At 30.8% G+C, this 18,926-nt stretch overlaps 1 protein-coding gene and 1 long non-coding RNA gene across 2 annotated transcripts in view; both read left to right on the top strand.

Annotated features, from left to right (window-relative positions):
• Window positions 1-18,926, top strand: part of LOC107398808 (modular serine protease-like) — a 389,835-nt gene that overhangs the window by 49,476 nt on the left and 321,433 nt on the right. The gene's annotated exons all lie outside the window — the stretch shown is intronic.
• On the top strand, window positions 6,437-7,615 carry LOC135267320 (uncharacterized). Its single transcript, XR_010335747.1, has 3 exons — window positions 6,437-6,492; window positions 6,547-7,044; window positions 7,103-7,615. It is a non-coding gene; the product is annotated as an uncharacterized LOC135267320 (long non-coding RNA).

Raw genomic sequence — 18,926 nt, 5'->3', positions numbered from 1 at the left:
TTGATTCGGGTAAAAGTGTACCATTTTATGAGACATTTTATGTTTATTATCAACATTATTATAATCGTGATTTATGGTAGGTAATTGTAATTTTTGCTTTAACACTTTCATTTTCATACTAAATTAAAAACATTTATAAGAGGGTTTATATAGGGAAAAAGTTCAGTTAAATGTTGTCTTTCAAAGGGGAAGGACTATTAAATACTGCAATCAATAAATTACCTTTTGAATTACATTTACCAGGATATCAATATTGCGGACCTGGTACAAAACTTAAGAAACGGTTAGAACGAGGTGATTCTGGAATAAACAAGCATGACAGCTTTTGTAAATCGCACGATATAGCTTACGCTAATTCCAACGATTTAAAAGATAGACATCAAGCGGATCGAATTTTAGAAGATAGTGCATGGTCACGTGTTAAGTCTAAAGACGCTTCATTTGGTGAAAAAGCAAGTGCCTGGTTTGTAACTAACGCAATGAAAGTCAAAAGGAAATTAGGTATGGGAATACAGAGGAAAAAATCGAAAAGGAAGACAAAGAAATCTAGAAAGAAGACACAGAAAAAACAACAACCTTTTCATAAAGCTCTTTTATCAAATTTAGAAAATAAGGGATATGATAATATAAAATCTGCATTATCAGCTGCTCGTATAGCAGTTAGAAAATCTGGAGGTCGTAAGCGTATAAAAATTCCTCGTATTATACCTATAAAAACAGGAAGATTTTTACCATTGTTACCATTAATTTTTGGAGGACTTAGTGCCTTAGGGACTATGGGCGGAGGTGCTGCTGCTATAACTAAAACTGTAAATGATGCTAAAGCAGCGAAACAGAAATTAGATGAGAATAAACGTCATAATAAAGTACTGGAAGATATCGCTATCGGTAAGCAGGGAAGTGGTTTATATCTTCGAAAGCAACCACGAGGTTATGGATTGTATTTACGTAAATTTTCAAAAAACTACCAATAAAACTGCCTAATAGGGCACTAACTGATAATGATTTAAGAAGATATGCTAAATTATTAAAACTACCCAAATCTAAAGGCGTTTTTATGAGAGATGAATTAATTCATATGAAACCTGATAAGACAGAATGTGCTATCATTAATTTGGACTCTAAAAAAGGATCCGGAACTCATTGGGTTTGTTATAGAAAAACAAATAAACAGGTTGATTATTTTGATAGTTATGGAAATTTAAAGCCACCTCTAGAATTAGTACGATCTTAGGAAATTGTAATATTTACTTTAATCATGATTGTTATCAATTTTTATCCATATAATTGCGGACATTTATGTTTGATGTTTTTACATAATAAAAGATGAGATAATCATGTATTTTATTCAGTCATGTATAAGACATTCTCCCTAACAGGTGTTGAAAGTACACTGTCTGAACACTATGAGCCACCCATTGACCTTGAAGAAAATTCGAATTATTCTATAGCTATAATCGGTTCTTATACTAACAATAATATACCAAATATAGAAGAGGGTACAAATAAATTTTATTATTTAGCTCCGAGCACTACTGAAGAAAAAGTGATAACATTTCCGAAAAGTGCTTATGAAATAGCTGCTATTGAAAAATATATACAAATAATTCTTAGTGGACGATCTGCAACTGATGCTCAATAACAGAATACATTTTCATTGAAGGCTAATGAAAACACATTAAAGTGTGAGATATTTAGTATTTACGACATTAATTTCGCTCACGAAGATAGTATTGGTAAATTGTTAGGTTTTTCTCAAAGGAAACTTAAAGCAAGGCAATTACATGAAAGTGATTTACTTGTTAACATAATTAAAGTTAATACAATACGCATCGAGTGTAATATTGTAAGAGGTTCTTTCTACAAAAACAAAGAATCTCATACTCTTTATGAAACTGCTTTAAGTGTTAGTCCAGCCGAACAGATTTTTGTGGAACCATTAAATCCTATTTATTTACCTATCATTAATAGATCCAATATACCTAACCTAACTATTGATATTGTTGATCAAGACCATCGTCCTATAGATTTTAACGGTCCTATAGATTTTAACGGTAAACAATCAATATTCGTCTTGCTCTGAAAAAAGAAGCATAAACATGGGTTTAGTGTTTCAAAATCAATATAAAAAATCATACAATCCATCAAATTATCAGTCAGTATCTTGTCATCAGTCGACATTATCACATCAGAGCGTGCAGATTCTTAAATCGTTAGGATATAATGTCCGCCAGCAAATTTCAGGTTTACAGTTCACCGGAAATAGACGACAGTATAAGTAAAGAGGAAGAACATACATATAGTCCGCAAGTAAGATCTTTCGATAACAATGATGAAATCGAAATTATAATTAATCAGAGAGATATTTGGATTTCTCTCTTTGAATCATTTATACAAGTGGACGGTGAGTTCATACTAGATCCGGTACCGGAAACTGGCGGTAGAAATGTAATCTTGACTAATAATGCAGCGGCATATTTATTTGAGAATGTAAGCTATGAATTGAATAATGTTGAGTTGGATAGTGTACGTGAAGTCGGAACAGTATCTACAATCAAAACTTTTCTATGTTATGGCAAAGATGAAGTAAGAGCATTAACTCTCGCTGGATGGAATGATCAAGAAAGTCAACAACTGAAGTCGGAACAGTATCTACAATCAAAACTTTTCTATGTTATGGCAAAAATGAAGTAAGAGCATTAACTCTCGCTGGATGGAATGATCAAGAAAGTCAGCAACTGAAGACATTTAATGAAACTGATAATACGTTTTCATTTAGAATCCCTTTATCTTATTTGTTAAATTTACCATTTGATTATCATCGGATAGTTAGCGGTCATCAAAAACTTCGACTAATACGAAGTCGTAACGATGCTAATTGTTTCATTTTTACCAGAACGAGAAAAGCGACACTTAAGATTAACAATATTGAATTAAAAGCAAAACTTGTTCATTCAAATGATGAAATTAAATTAACTATATTAGAAGGGATCAACAAAGATCGTGTAATATCGTTACCGTTCAGAAAATGGAAAATTCATGAACTTCCATCAGTTCGACAAACTAATAACGACATCTGGAGAGTTAAAACATCTACTCAATTAGAAAAACCAAGATTTATTATCGTTTGCTTTCAAACAAACCGAAAAAATAATCCAAAGTCTGATGTTACTCTATTTGATCATTGTGATGTAAGAAGCGTACGTTTATGGTTGAATTCAAATGTTTATCCATATGAAACATGGAAACTACAATTTGTTAAAAATAAATATTTAGAAGCATATCAAGCTTACGTTGATTTTTATAAGGAATTTAATGAAAAAGATCGTGCTGAACCTATATTAAGCTACACAGATTATAAAAAAGACCGATATTTGTATTAGATTGTTCCAAGCAAAACGAAGCAATTCGAAGTTCCACCATTGATATCAGCTTAGAATTTGAAAGCGATAATAATTTCCTAGCCGATACAAGAGCTTATTGTATTATCATTCATGATAGAATAATGCAGTACTATCCGTTAACAGGAATAATTAGACAACTGTTATAAGGATGAAAAAAAGTGTTACTATAAGTGATAGTGCTCCGGAAGTACATAATCTAATAGTTTGGTCATATGCTTATCAAGATGCTAGAAAAGGAAACTATTGGATACAATGTGCCGCAGACAGAGAAAGGTTTAAGTTTAGAATTAATCAAATGAAAAATATTTTAAAGAAGATCTTAAATTCTGCTCATCGTGAACAAATTTTTCAGTCTAGATTAAGTGTTCAACATGAAGGTAGTAGTGATTGATGTTCAAGGATTTTAAATACCTGAATTCATCGTTAAAGAATTAACAATATTTGATGGACATCGAACTGGTTACTATTTGTTTAAATCACCGGTGCCGTTTCGCCAACTAAGTGCTGATGTAAAAAAACAAGTGAAATATTTAGAAACAAATCATCATCTATTACGTTACAACAGTGGAATTATCGACTACGAAAATATTTATAATATACTAGAAGAAAATATTATCGATAATGTTATCGATATTATTTAGGTAAAAGGAAACGTTAAAAAGGATTTTTTAAGACAATTTTTCGATTCAAAGGACTTTTACCCTAGGATCATCAATTTCGAGGAAGCAAACTCTTGTCCAAAATTGCAACCACAACTTCCGTTATGTATGCGTCATTACTTAAAAACTAAAATATGTATCTGTAGTCTTAATAATGTACGGTTTATTTATAATTATGTAATTCAGAATTTACCGAAATAAACGTTTAAAGTTTTAATCTCGTTTCCTTCTCCTACTTCATTAACCTGCCCTCTCCACTCTAGTTAACATTATAAGAAGTACTGTTTCCGGTTACAGTGTTACTTTAGTTTACTACAAACCATGGAAATAAGTAAGTAATTTTTTTCTCAATCTTGCTTTTAAAACATTTTTTCTTTATAAGTGTTTTTTAATTTTTTTTGTCAAACTTGCTTTTAAACATTTTTTCTTCATAAGAGTTTTTTAGTTTTTACTCAAACTTGCTTTTAATCTTTTTTTCTTTATAAGAGCTTTTTCTGAAACTTTTTTATACATTTAGGCGAACAACGAATCATAAACATCCTTCGACGTGTCCTCCCAGAAAACCTGCGGCACGTCCCAACCATAACACAGCTCAGCAGAGGACCACCTAACTTACCTTCAGATTATGAAAAAAGAACATATGGCTCATATACAATAGGATATAAATTCAAAAATAATCTGTTGAGTGTGTGGTTCTACTACTAAATAAATAATAATGAATCATCAACATGTTTTTTTTATTTGTCTTTTTCATTTTTTAATTACATATGAACAATATAAGGTAAGATAATTCAGTAGCATGTGAGTTTTCAATCAAACAACATGTGTGTACTTATTTTATATCTATTGATTTCAACATCGATTGTTACTGCTGATAACATGAATAATAGTGCAAGTGATGAACAAGATGTTGTTAACTTTTTATCTAAATTTGGGTATTTGAAACCTCTAAACAACAACGACATCAATTCAAACAATTCTATCAGATATAAAGAAAATTACCTGGTTTAACAAACGAATTATTTGAAGGTGTTCCTAATAAAATAACACGGATATTTAGATTTAAACGGAAAACTGTACTTTTTTAATGAAAATAATTACTTTGAATATGATGAGTTTACTAACAGTGTCACACAAGCGGGACCTAAAACTTTATCTATATTTAACATTAATTGTCCGCGAGAACACATCTTAATTCAATTGAAAAATATGATAAGTAAGCTGATCTCAATTAATGAATCTAATAATTAAGGTATGGAATTTTTTTATCACCCATGAAACCGCGTTTTTCCTAGTTTACTTTTTAACGAACTCTTTATTAATCTATTTCATATCACTTAATAAAAACCGCTGCTTTTTCTCATCTCAGGTTTCCTTTCAGACTTATCATAGAGGGTTACAGCTTAATTTGCGGTAATTCCATATCCGTTTTATAATAATAATATTGAACTCAATTTTTTACATTTTTTATTTGAATGTGAAGCGTGAGTTCTTGCAGTTCCATCTGATTCATGAGTATTAATGACTTCTCGTCTTTATCAACCTAGTTCTTTGTTTTCGTTATCATGTAATACGTTTATTTCTTGCTTAACTGTGTCTCCAAATTTTGTAACAAATTTATTTACGATTTTACCAAACCCAATTGCTAATGAAATTTTAACAAAAAAATTTTTTTTGCTTAGCCGGTGGCGTAAAATTCGAAGTGAAATAGATAATTTTTGTGACGAGGACGACATGATAACTTACTATAAAAAACTTGATAAATTTAGTTGGGCTGAATGTTACAATTTTACATGGGGAGGGTTTTATGATAGCGATTTTTTTATCCATTTACTTTGGAATAATAATTGGGAACAATATTATATAGTACCCGTTGATGTTTAAAATTTAAATGTTATAAAGTTCAAAATTTCAATTCTATTTTTATCTGTAAAACTTGTTACAACAATTATATAGCTTATTATTATCATAACTCTGATGACTTAAGTAAATTATCTTTTAAAAAGATTATTACACACAATGCAGTCCTGGTTGAAAATTTAACAGATTATACTCGTGAAGAAGATAGTTGGTGTAGTTGGTGTATTCATCAGTGTTTGTTTACAGTAAGTTTATATTACAACTTAATAAAACGTTCTTTCTAAACATCTAATTTAAACATCTAATTTCAACTTCAGACCTACAAAAGTTGTGCCAAAAAAACGCATTGTAAGTTTATCGAAAATATTGACTTCGGCACAAGTTCTTCATCCACAAATTCTTCCGATTCAGACTACTGAATTCTTCTCTAAAACCAACATAAATAATCTTTTTTGGTAAATTCTTTAATTTTTAAATTTGTTTACCACATTTGATTGCTAAAAATGTGTTTAATTTTTTAGAAACATTTTTTATTAAACAAAAGTCCGTTACAAAATTCCTACGATAAGGTAAACTACAAAAATTGTTAATAAATCATATTTTATTTCATTTTTATTTTTTAGGAAAGCGTGTTATCTGTTAACCGCAAAAATTGATTATAAAAGTTCCGTTTTTTACACATTTCACCAGTTTTATTAAAACTATCTTTGTGAGAAGTTGTGTGTGCTCCGTTGTGTATTTTTGCATTTAAATTTCAAAGGATTCTATAATGGCTGATCAACTATGAAATCTGAATAAAATTGCTGCCTGTGAATATACTGATACATATATCAGTGCCAACGATTTGGAAGTGAACAAGAAATATAAAATCATCAATTTAACCAAGGCAAACGCACAACATGGGGTTATGATGGTAGCATATCTGGACAACGTCGGTAAAGTTTTTTTACCTAAACGACTAACAGCAGTTATGAATGATACCATAATTACGACATTAATGGAAGGACTCAGATCTTATTTGATTTACATGGGACGTAAGCAAGCTAATAGAAATCAGGAACATGATGCCCATATTTTTAATTTCGAACGTATTATTCACGAAGAGTAATGTAAAATTTTTGGTAAGTGTCATGTTCACCTCTATTTAAAAAAACTAATTTATAATTTTTTTCTTTTCAGATTAATTCTACACTGGCAACACCGCAGACGCAAGAACTAGCAAGAACTCACGCTGAAAACAGGTCTAAAAAAGTATGCAACTTGTAGTACACCAATTCTCAACAATCGCTTCGGTACCCTGAAGCCTTAAGTTTCGACATTTTGTTGAGATAATAATCTCCAACTTTCCTTGACGACGAGTCCTTTTTTGCGTTTTCATGAAGTCGCAACATCTTTTCTCCAATTTCTTGTTGATTTTTAGCCAGAGAATCCATTTTTTCTCCCATTTTTCTGCTTTTGGTAGTTTCGAAGAGATGAAGAGATGATGAAGTACTATTGGACATCAGCCTCACTGTCCCAAAATTATGGCTTGGAGATAGAACTTGATTCACACAAGTGCTCGAAGGAGCATGAATGAGCAGAACTCGGGGTTAAGTTCATACTGATTTTATTACAAAAATAATTCGAAGCCTGAAGAAAATGCTAAACACTTCGAAATTTTGCAATAGGTAAAACCAAACATATCCAAAGGATACAACAATCCAGAAGCTCAGCTTGGTTGGACCTGTGGTCCAGATTCAACCAAATGGCCATCAACAAGCTTCAGCTTCAGGATTATTAAGAAGCTTTAAGTCTGTTAACACTATTATTGCCTATTCAATAAAACACTTTAAGAATTTTATTTTTGTTTTATTTATTACTTTCCATACATAGAGTCTTAGGATACTACAAACACTTTGCTTAGTACTAATATTATAACAAAACTAAACTAAATAAATAAAAACTAAAAAATAAAAAAAACTATACTAAACTAAATAACAAACTAAAATATAATATACAATATAATAATATAAACAAATAAAAAATGCTCATAATCTATCTTACTAAACTTATTATGCTTTTAATTGGTATATATTTAGCTATTCTACCATCCAAAATTAAACAATATGCAGTTGTTTTATCAGGTATATTTATATCTGTTTCAAATTCAATTCTAATATCTACAGCACTTCTTTTTAATTCTTCGTTTTGTTTGGAGCAATCAACTACAACAATTGGTGCAATATCTTTAAACTCCTTTGGAGTAAGAAAAGGTTCACTTTCTTTGAAAAGATATGAATTTTGAAAATTAGTAAACATTTCTTATAACAGAGCATACTGGTTGTTACTGAAATTTATATTTAAATTGTCATATGGATAATGGGTATCATTAAGGAAAACTTTTATATTTCTTAAATGACAATGATCAAAAGGACTACAATTTTTTGTTAATTGATTTTTTTTGTCTGTTTAAAAAGCGCACATTATATATTGAGGTTTTTCTATAGAAGACTTAATAGCCCAAGCATGTTTATGTGTTTGGGTTAAAGCGGGATATTCATGTAATTCATGTAAAGGAATGTACAATTCTTATGCACTTTTAACAACATCTAATAATCTTAATTGTTCCTTTATTGCTATAGTTAGTTGCATAGATTAGCTGATTTTATAGATTATAATTAATCTATGAAGTTAAGCAGTCCTGACCCCGGTGATTCTTGGATGGGTGATCGGATAACGTAATGCCAAAACATCGCAACTAACTCGTCTTTCGGAGGAGACGTTAAGCCGTTGGTCCTGGTTACTACTAGTGGTCGTTAGGTCAGGTCAGAGGCTGTAGATGCAACCTGAAAACTCTGGCACTTATGTGATGGCATTACCACCATACGCATAGATATATAATATATATATTCTAAAGACAAATTTATTGTCTTGTCAATGTCATTTTGGAGAAAAAATGCATTATTATCGGTACTACTGCGTCGTAGTACTAACTCTTGTCGAGCGTTTACTAAAACTTTTTTAAAGTCTTCACACAAACCCAAAACCATATGAAGAATTATAACATCAAAACTGCTAGTAGTATCATCAATAATTGTAGACTTTTCTTTGGGAAATCTACCACTGTTTTGAAGAGCCTTGCTTTGTGATTCGTTGAATGTTGCATAGCCTTTTAAAACAGACACAATTCTTGGATTTCTAACAGTATCTATTGGATCTCTTGACATTTCATACTAAATTTCATCAAATAAAAATAAAATTCTCATGTTAACAAACTCAACGCTTGAGTATGGTAGAGCATCTTTATCTTTACCATACACTTTTATTTTTCCTTGAACATGTAATGTACTGTACCATGGTAGAGTGTATATATCCTGTTGTTGTATTGGAATTCTAATTTCATCAATATTGTTAAAAGAACTGGATGCATAAGGTGGATGAGTACGTTCTTCAGGCAATTGCTGTATCAAATAATGGTGGCTCTTGAACATTAAGAATTTGAAAATTTATTCTGTTAAACAAACGGTTTGCTGTAGTTAACTCTTTTTCGTTGTTTACTTGACTACAAATTTTATTGGTCTTTGACTTATTTATATTATTATTATTAATATATGCTGCACTAATTCGCTAATTATTTTACGCAAATGCAACCTTACTGTTAGCACTTCTTCTCTAAAATTGACAATATTTCCATCTTGATCAGTTATTTTAATTGTTATCTCATCGATTTGCTTAGTGTTGAGTGGAAGATAAATCACATTAGGTGTTTCTGTTATTTTGTAGCCAAGAGGTACACAAGGAAAAAATTCATGAATAACATGTACTTCTTGACCACAACAAAATGCACCACATACAATATTACATTCAACACATAATGCATTTACTTTGAATATTTTACAAGAATTATCCGATATATGTTTTTTGTTAGCTTTTAGTATATTACTGTTAAAACCTAACAAACTGCCAATAGAGTCCTTTTTTGAAAAGTTAATATAAAGACTACATTTAATTTCACAGTTTAAAGTATTGTTATTTCCTTCTATAATTGAAATAGGTTTTTGCATAAAGTAATTTGTATTTAATGATTTTTCTTTAATATATGTTATGAAATCCTAATTTAAAAAAGCATTAAGCTCATCGATTTCATATGAGCCTTCAGGAATTGTAGTAAAACCTTTTGTTTGATTTTGTAAAGTAAAATAAAATTTGTTATTTGAATTGGTAACGTTAGCTATAGAATAAAATTTTTCTAGATTGATTAAATCTAATGCATATTCACTGTCACCTAATATCAATGGTGGATAACATTTACTTGAAAGTATTGAACTAGTTCCTGTTAAAGTAAATGTAACAGACATGATACAAACACATATAAAAAATTATGATAAACTAAAAACAATCCGCATATGTCTCTAATTAATATAGTTTTACAAAAATTTTAAACATAAGTGTCCACAAATTATTGTATTAAACTGTTGTAATCTTTCATGATTGTAAACTATTTCACATTAAATCCTTCTGTTTAAATATTTAACGAATTCTATCGGTGGTGGTGTGTTACCAAAGCTATCAAAATAAAGGGCTTTGTTATTACTTTTTTTTGTAAGCAGTCCAATGAGTCCCTTCGCCTTTTTCATCGTCTAAGTTTATAATACCCGTTTCGTTAACATTTGCACCTGACTTATGCAATGAATCTTTCATAAATACTCCTCTAAAATTTTTAACTTTATTGAGTTGTGCAAATTTTTTTAAATTAACTTTAGTTAGAGCGCGTTTTGGAAATTCTATAGAAATGTTTTCGGTGATTTTCTTGGTCCTAAAAAAAGACCGTATCCTTTTTTATAGGATTTTAGAAATAAACCTTTTCCCGACTTATTTAATGAAATTGCTTCCATACTTTGATTATGTCTTTGGGATTCTTTAAGTTGTTCTTTAGCTTCTTTAGCAACACTTACTGCTTTCGCTATTGCAGCGGCACCACCACTTAATGATCCTAAAGCACCCAATGCCGCAAAAATTGGAATAAGTGGCAAAAATCTTTCAGTTTTGGGTATAGGAATTATGCGTATATGTTTAATTGGAGTTTTTCCCAAAATTTTGTGATTGTTTTATTATTACCAATTTGTTTTTTGTGTTTATACTATAGCAAATTTTTTTAACAAAGTCCTTTTGTAAATAGAGCAAAAGTATTTTTCACTATAGCTCAGAAATTAATAGTTGCTCAGAAATCGATTTTTGCTGTTCATTACACTATTTTAACATGTAGGTGATTTGTTTGAGAATTTTTGTAGACTTTCTTCTAATTAAAAATATGAAAATGATAATTAATCGAAGTTTTATGATTTCTTAAGTGACTTCAAGTTCTAAAGTTTTAATAAAACTGTGTGAAAAATATTTTTTATGATATAGTTCTAAAAATACGTTTATTTGAATTTTTAATTATTGCTTAATTAATTAAGAGTACTTTTTGCTTATTGATATTTTTTGCACAAAGCAACATTAAAAATTACGTAAGAAATAATAATGTCTGCAGCGACTTAGTAGTAATTAATTAATTCTCAATTAATTTGAAATGTTGTAATTGTAAATGGAATGCAACTTATTAATTCAAATTAGTAATTAGTTAACTCTTACTCTTAAATTAAATTTAGTTGGGATTTACATTGCAAAACTTAAATTAATCGCAAATTAAAATTAAAAACACATTAATAAACTTTTTAAGCCTGCCAGAAAATTCTTTACTTTTTACACCCAACTATTCTTGTTTCAAAATGTAATTAGAAATATACTTAACAAAAACAATTATTCTTCAACAACCTAATTACATAATTTCATAATTTAGGTCATTTCATTGCTTGATTTTGACGAATTTGAATTAGGTTCTACAAAATGCTGTGAAAGTTTTACAGATTTTATAGCGGCTTTTATGACATCAATGTTATTTTTAAACTTTTTTCCTTTAATTGTAGTTTTGGCAATTTTCCTTAATTCATTAAATCCTAATCCTTTCCTACTTTTTTTAAATTTCGTTTTAGGGCGCTGATATTTTTTTACTGATTGTCTATCCCATTCCAAGTGTTAACTTAGTTTTCATTGCAGATGCAACACCCAAAGCTGCAGTTTTTTCTCCCAAAGATAAATTGGAAGAATGTAATCTACGCTTAGTTTTCTCTAACAAAAAACGGTCAGCTCTATGTCGACTATGTAAATTTAAATTCTTATTGTAAGCGATGTCGTGCTCTTCGCAAGCTTCATCTAAAGCATTAACTCCTTTACCTCGTCTTGAAAGTCGCAAGATTTGTTCCTGGACCACAATAATTATATCCAGGAATATGTAGTTTAATAGGTAGCTTGTTTACCACTGAATTTAGAACACCTCAGCCACTATATCTCTTTTTAACTGTGCTTACTTGACTAAGGTTTTGCATTTTTACTGCACTATATATATAAACTCCTATAAAACTTAGGTTTTAACAAATAAAACTTAACTAAAATAACTAGTTGTGATTATAATATTTATAGTTCTAAAAAGTTTTCTTTATTAATTTCATACAAAATGCGAATTGTTTAACAACCAATAACGCTACAAGTGCCTAACAATGATTTTAAAACTATTAACAAAAAACGACATGGAGCACTTTTTTCGTCAACTATACGTTGTCTTATTGTGGTAAAACCAATACAATGATAAGTTTAATTGAACAACCTAATGGTTTGCGATTTGAAAATGTATATATATATATATATATATATATTTTTCAAAATCGTTATTTCAACCAAAATATGAGTATTTGGAAGCGTTATTAAAACCTCTAAAAGGAATGAGCTATTTTGCATTTAGTGATCTAAAAAATAATATTCCCTCTTTATCAAAAGTTAAACCCAATTCTATAATAATATTTGATAATGTAGCTTGTGATAAACAAAATGTTATGAGAGAATATTTTAGTATGGGCAGACATAAGAATATTGACTCATTCTATTTGTCAGACTTGTACCAAAATTCTGAAACAACTAATTAAAGACAATACAAATTTCTTAATAGTATTTAAGCAAAATGACTTAAATTTACTTCATATTTATAAAGACAATGTTAGTTTTACATCTGACTTTTGAAGATTTAAAAAAAAAATGCCATTTATGTTGGCAAGATAGATACAATTTGTTAGTAATTGATAAAGAAACCAATTTTAATAATGGAGGTTATAGAAAAGGATTTGATTGCTTTATACAACCTGAATTTTAGTAAGAAAAACTATATTAACAAAACGAAGTATCAAATCGCATAGTTTTTGTAGCGGTTTATTAACGCTTTTACGCTTTATGACCGGTTTTCAGACGGTTTACTTAAGAGCTTTGCAGTTATATTACGGTTTAAATTCGGTTTATAAACGCTATTTTACGGTTTGCAAACGGTTGACAGATGGTTTTAGAGTTTTTGTTTTCGTTAAATCAAGAAATAATTGTATTAATTATGAACTTAAAAAAAGATTAGATGATACAAAAACAGAAAATCTAATGGAATTCATAAAAAATGGAGAAGAAGTAAAGCGAAAAATGACATTGTTAAAACAAGATGAGTCTGCTTATGAAAATACATTTTCTCCAATTACCAAAAAGACTTGAAACAATATCCAATCAGTTACAAGAAAAGAATATTGTTCATGACTTTAAACCTAAACAAAAGAAGCGAGAAATTTTTGATCAAACATTTCCTACAGAAAATAAAAGTGATCTTTCAAGTAAAATCTCTAATCTTAAAACAAGAATAGAGTAATTAAAAAATGATAAATTAGATTTTAATGAAATGGATAAAATAATGCAAAATACACCACATAACACTTTAGAAAAAAAAAAGATAAAGAAGTCTTTACTGCAGAACCTGAAAACTTTGAAGATATGGAACTAAATGATTTAATTGAAAATTCTGTTAAAGAAAGTAAAAGAAGTATTTCAAGTTTGCTTGAAACAGATTTGTGTAATGAATATTTGGAAACTTTTGATGAGGTACCTCGACATTACATAAATAGAATGATTTATTATAAGAAACGAAAATTCGATCACAGGACTGGCATAAGACACGACAGCATTGCAGAGAAATTTTGGATTGGTTTATCTCATGTAGAGTTTATAGGCAAAGACATTACAGTAGACAAAAAGTTTTTTAAAATAACACCAGGACTCTATAAACTGTTATTTAAAAGCAACCCTAGAAATTATACAGAAAGTGACTTAATTACATATAAAGAAATTTTGGATATAAGTCAAGCTATTCGTGTTTAGTTTAAACCTTCAGCTCCAATCCAAGGTACAAGAGCTGATAACTATAAAACAATTATCGGCCCCTTATACCATTCAGATCCACCTTATGGTGAAACTTCCAAAAGATCAAAAACTACTATAGCTAAAGGAATGATAAAAAAATTAAATACCTATTCTATGTATTATGTTTACTGGGATGATCCAAATGAATTAGTCGAAAGACTTTGGTTAATAGTGGCTTCGCAGACATCAGGACATTCGGGTCACAATAACAAAATAGTGTCAATTGTAGAAGAATTACGTGAATCTGGTATTGTATAAAAGAAGCACAACATCATTCCATTGGACAGCTGCAGACCAGTTTGCCCTTTTGGGGCTCATCAGTGCAGCGCAGTACTATGAGATGATGTGGCTTCGAGAGTCTTTAAGCGACTAGCGTACGACGATGGTGAGACAAACGTGGCAGGAAACGCCACCTGTCGGGGTGCATGGGACTCGAGACCTTCACACCGACGGGCGGGAATTTGCAAAGCAAATCTCCCATAGCGCCCGCCGAGAGAGGTAAACCAGCATAAGCCAAAACAGCTACTCCTCGGGCAAATACCCCGCCAGGCGCCGAATTACATGACCAATACCGGCGCCCCCACATCATTGGACAAAACTGCCCAAGTCTCGATGTATAAATGATGTTGTGTTTCTTTGCTTTGCAAATTCCTGCCCGTCGGTGTGACGGTCTCGAGTCCCCATGCACCCCGACAGGTGGCGTTTCCTGCGCCACGTTTGTCTCACCCTAATCTGGTATTATCTTCGACCATATATCATATAGACTCGCCGTAAAGCGAGTTTGTAGGCAGGTTGTTTGAAGCCAACATGTATGGGTGCGAGGAGTGAGGGGCAAGAGGAAGCTCACTCCTTGTTCAATGGCAGCTCGTAGTCAAGGGGCAAACAATTGAAAAAACATTACAAGTTTCAGAAATAATTTAAGTTTTCGAGTTTCAAAAAAAATGCCTTAGTTAAAATACTTCTAATTCTATCTTATGACATGTCGTCAGAGTTGTAATATTCAAAAATATTCAGTATCAAAGCGGAAAATCAGAATACGTTACGACGCCACTGGTGTGTTTCCAGATTTAGGTTAACACCTGTATTTTCTTACCTACGGATGACATTACCGATGAATACCCCTTGTGAATACTTTCTCCTGTATATTTCGACGCAAGAACCAGATTTTACCCATTCACAAGTAAATTTAAGCCCAAAATTCACAATTTTTCCCTTTAATCACAATCGTGAAGCACGAAGTTTGACGAATATTAACGAAACACTTGGAAATATTTTGAATGGACCAATCAGAGAAGGGGTACCTAAGACTCAAATTCGCGTACCAAGCCTTATTTCCCCTTGCCCCACCTGCACATGTTGGCTTCAAAACAAATCTCACCTTGCCCAGTCTATATGATATATGGTCGAAGGGTATTATTGAATAATGACGCACATAGTTAAAAATCCACAATTCGTTCTTTCAAGGTTTAGTGATAAAGAAATTCTCTCATCCTCATATATATTTTACAGCATAATATTAAAATTTGAAGCTAATGCCATTTTTAATAACAAATCTGTTATAGGTTTTGTCAGAGTTGATTATCATTCAACGATGAAGTTTTTATAAGTATAGATGATAAATTATTTACAAAAGAACAAGCTTTATATTATCAATTGCGTTTTGGAGCCAACATATCATTTGCTGTAAAGCAAAATGTACCGAAAACTAAAAACAGTATTCATAAATGTTTATTTGCACAAATATTTATTAAATGTCCAATCACATTTGAAAATCAGATAGTCAATAATGAAAAAGCGATTACACAACATTAATAAAAATGGTTTATAAATTAAAAATTAATAATTATACACCTACATCCATTAAGATAGATATTGTGAAAGAACTACATAAACCATGATTCCATATGCCAAAAGAAACCAATAATTTAAACACATCTTAGTGTAATTGATACCTTTTCTAAATACGTTTGGATGGTTCAACAAAAAACATAAAATGCTAAAAATATGTGCGTAGCAAAAAATTTTTTTATTAAAAAACTTACAGGCTGACAATGGTAAAGCGTTTTACAATAAAATGTTTCAGAATTTAATGAAAAAATTTAAGATTATTCGTTATAGTACGTTTAGTTCTATGAAAGCATCTATAGTTGAACGAGTCAACCGAACGCTGAAGCAATTAATGTGGGAACAATTTAATTTTTAAGAATATTATAAATGGATCAATATTCTAGATAAATTCATCAACAAATATAACCACAAATATCACAGAACAATTAATACTATGCCAGCAAATGTTAAAACAAGCAATGAAAAGTCGCGATTAAGGACGGTTTATACTCATATTAAACTTGCAAATACACACAACAAATTTTCTGTTGGAGATCACGTATGCATAAGTAAACATCGACAAATTTTTAATAAAGGTGTCACGCAGCAGTATTTGGCAATACGGTTGCTGCAATTGCTGGATTGGTAGGCTGGCAGAAAAAGTCAATTTACTTTTGCGGGTTCCTCTTTCCTTGAGTAATGGTGACGTGTGGCCGTGCTGTGTCAGACAAAATTCTGATTGCAATTGTACTTACCAACAAGGATGTCGACTAATAAGTAAGTACTACCTTTTTTTTGTATTTAAGTCGTATTTATTAAACATTGAGATAAACCCCCAGCACTATTTAACTACTATCGACATTTCTTCCATTTCTATGCCGATTATATAAAGGTATTTTAATAAATCAGCCATTCTTATTTTCTGCTCCTTGATTAGCAGTCGCTGATTTTTGAGGAAGCGCGGAAATGTCTCGCTGGAGGTGCGATACATGTTCTTGGAAAGATAAACCTGGTCAACCACTTTTAGTTGAACCATTTTTTTTAAATTGCTGCTGTTGAACACAGACACTACAGGATCACTCACGGTGAATTTTTTTATCGCGCGCGGTGAGGTAAATTATTATTATTATTTTTACTTTTAATAACACTACATTTTACTTCCATGGCGACGATTCAAAGTCTCAGAAGACCTTAAGATACTCGCAGAACCATGTTCGGCGAAGCAGGGTGTAGGCGGATTAAAAAAAATCCTCAAGTCGCGGATGTACTCGATATAAAAAAACTCGTTTATTATAAAAATAATTTTGTTATATACAAATTGAAACTACAAACTAAAACAGTAAATATAAAATAATGGTTATCCTAATGTGAAATTTGTAATGATTCTCTAATTATAGTCGAATTGGTTCTCGGAGATGGTCGAATTGGTTCCCGTTGGTCAGGTAGGTCAGATAAACGCATTAAAGTATTTTGATAACAGAAATGGCATTTTAAGTGTATAATAAATTCACAAGTTCAAAAACGGAGTATTGTGGTAAAATCCATAGCCAAATCTCCTCACTAAGTTGAAAAATGTTAAAATTGTTTTTGTAATTTGTCTCCATTTTGATGGTTTAATAGCATAGGAGTGCACAGAATTTAAAATAGACGTATAATTTAGAGCAAATGATGTAAAACCGAATAAGAACTGGAACTCTAGAGCCAGAACCACAATTTTTTGTTTGATATTCGACACATATCTAAGTTCTCACAAACTTTTTCGCGGAGCACATAGAACCCTATCTGTAAGAATTCAATCTTTAATGCCCAATGTAATCGAAAAAAAGGAAATGCAATGGCAAACGCAAATTAGTAAACTGAGAAAGGTCAAAGCAAAATGAGCTTATTTGCAGAACATTTTACGAAATTTAAAGAGAGCTTTGGGGAACATTCTCTTTTTTTATATAACCAGTTAACCACGAATAAATGAAATTTGTTGTTGGATATCGTGCCAGGAAAATAATTATTTGAACTTTTCTACCAGGATTAAATTGAAATTATAAACATATCTTTGACTTAATCCTTTCTATCTACCTGCTCATACGGGAGCCTCACCCCGGAACCAATTCGACCATCACCTTTTACAGAATTATACTTATAAAGAACTAATTTGAGGGGACCCGAACTTCATTATCACAACACCATGTGTTTGAGGTTTAAACTGTTATGTTTTGTCAATTTCTATTGTAATTGATTTTATGAATAGGTTAATATTTGTTTGGGACGAGTCGAATTGGTTCCCATCGGTCAGGTAGGTCAGATAAACAGATTATGATAACAGGAATGACATTTGTAAGTGTATGAATAAATTCACAAGTTCCAAAACGTTCAAAAACAAATCGTATTTTAACAATTTATAGGCTGTGGATAAATATTTCTTCGAGTATTCAAGTACTTCCAAAACGATGGAGAAGGCGCATAGAACTTAATGGGTACTATGTCGAACGAAAAATGTTAAAATTATATTTGTAATTTGTCTCCATTTTGATGCTTCAATAGTATTAATACACATATTAACGAACGCAACGTCATCATGTGAGATGTCTTAATAGTCATTACTTGACGAAACATTTTACGAAATTTACAGGAGAGCATTGAGTTTAAAAATTACATTCTCTTTTTTTTAAATAACCAGTTTGCCATGAATAAAGGAAATTTGTTGTTGGATTTTGTGCCAAGAAAATAATTATTTGAACATTTCTACCAGCTTTAAGTCCAAAATATTAACATATTGTCACGCCCTGCGTGAGTCGGGGGTAGCTCAGGTGGTCGGGACGTATAATAAACGACGGGGGTTTATCTCAATGTTTAATAAGTACAAAAAAATGGTACT

The sequence above is a fragment of the Tribolium castaneum genome, chromosome 11 (genome assembly GCF_031307605.1).
Source record: "Tribolium castaneum strain GA2 chromosome 11, icTriCast1.1, whole genome shotgun sequence".
Taxonomy (NCBI): Eukaryota; Metazoa; Arthropoda; class Insecta; order Coleoptera; family Tenebrionidae; genus Tribolium; species Tribolium castaneum.
This window is presented reverse-complemented; position numbering and strand designations above follow the sequence as displayed.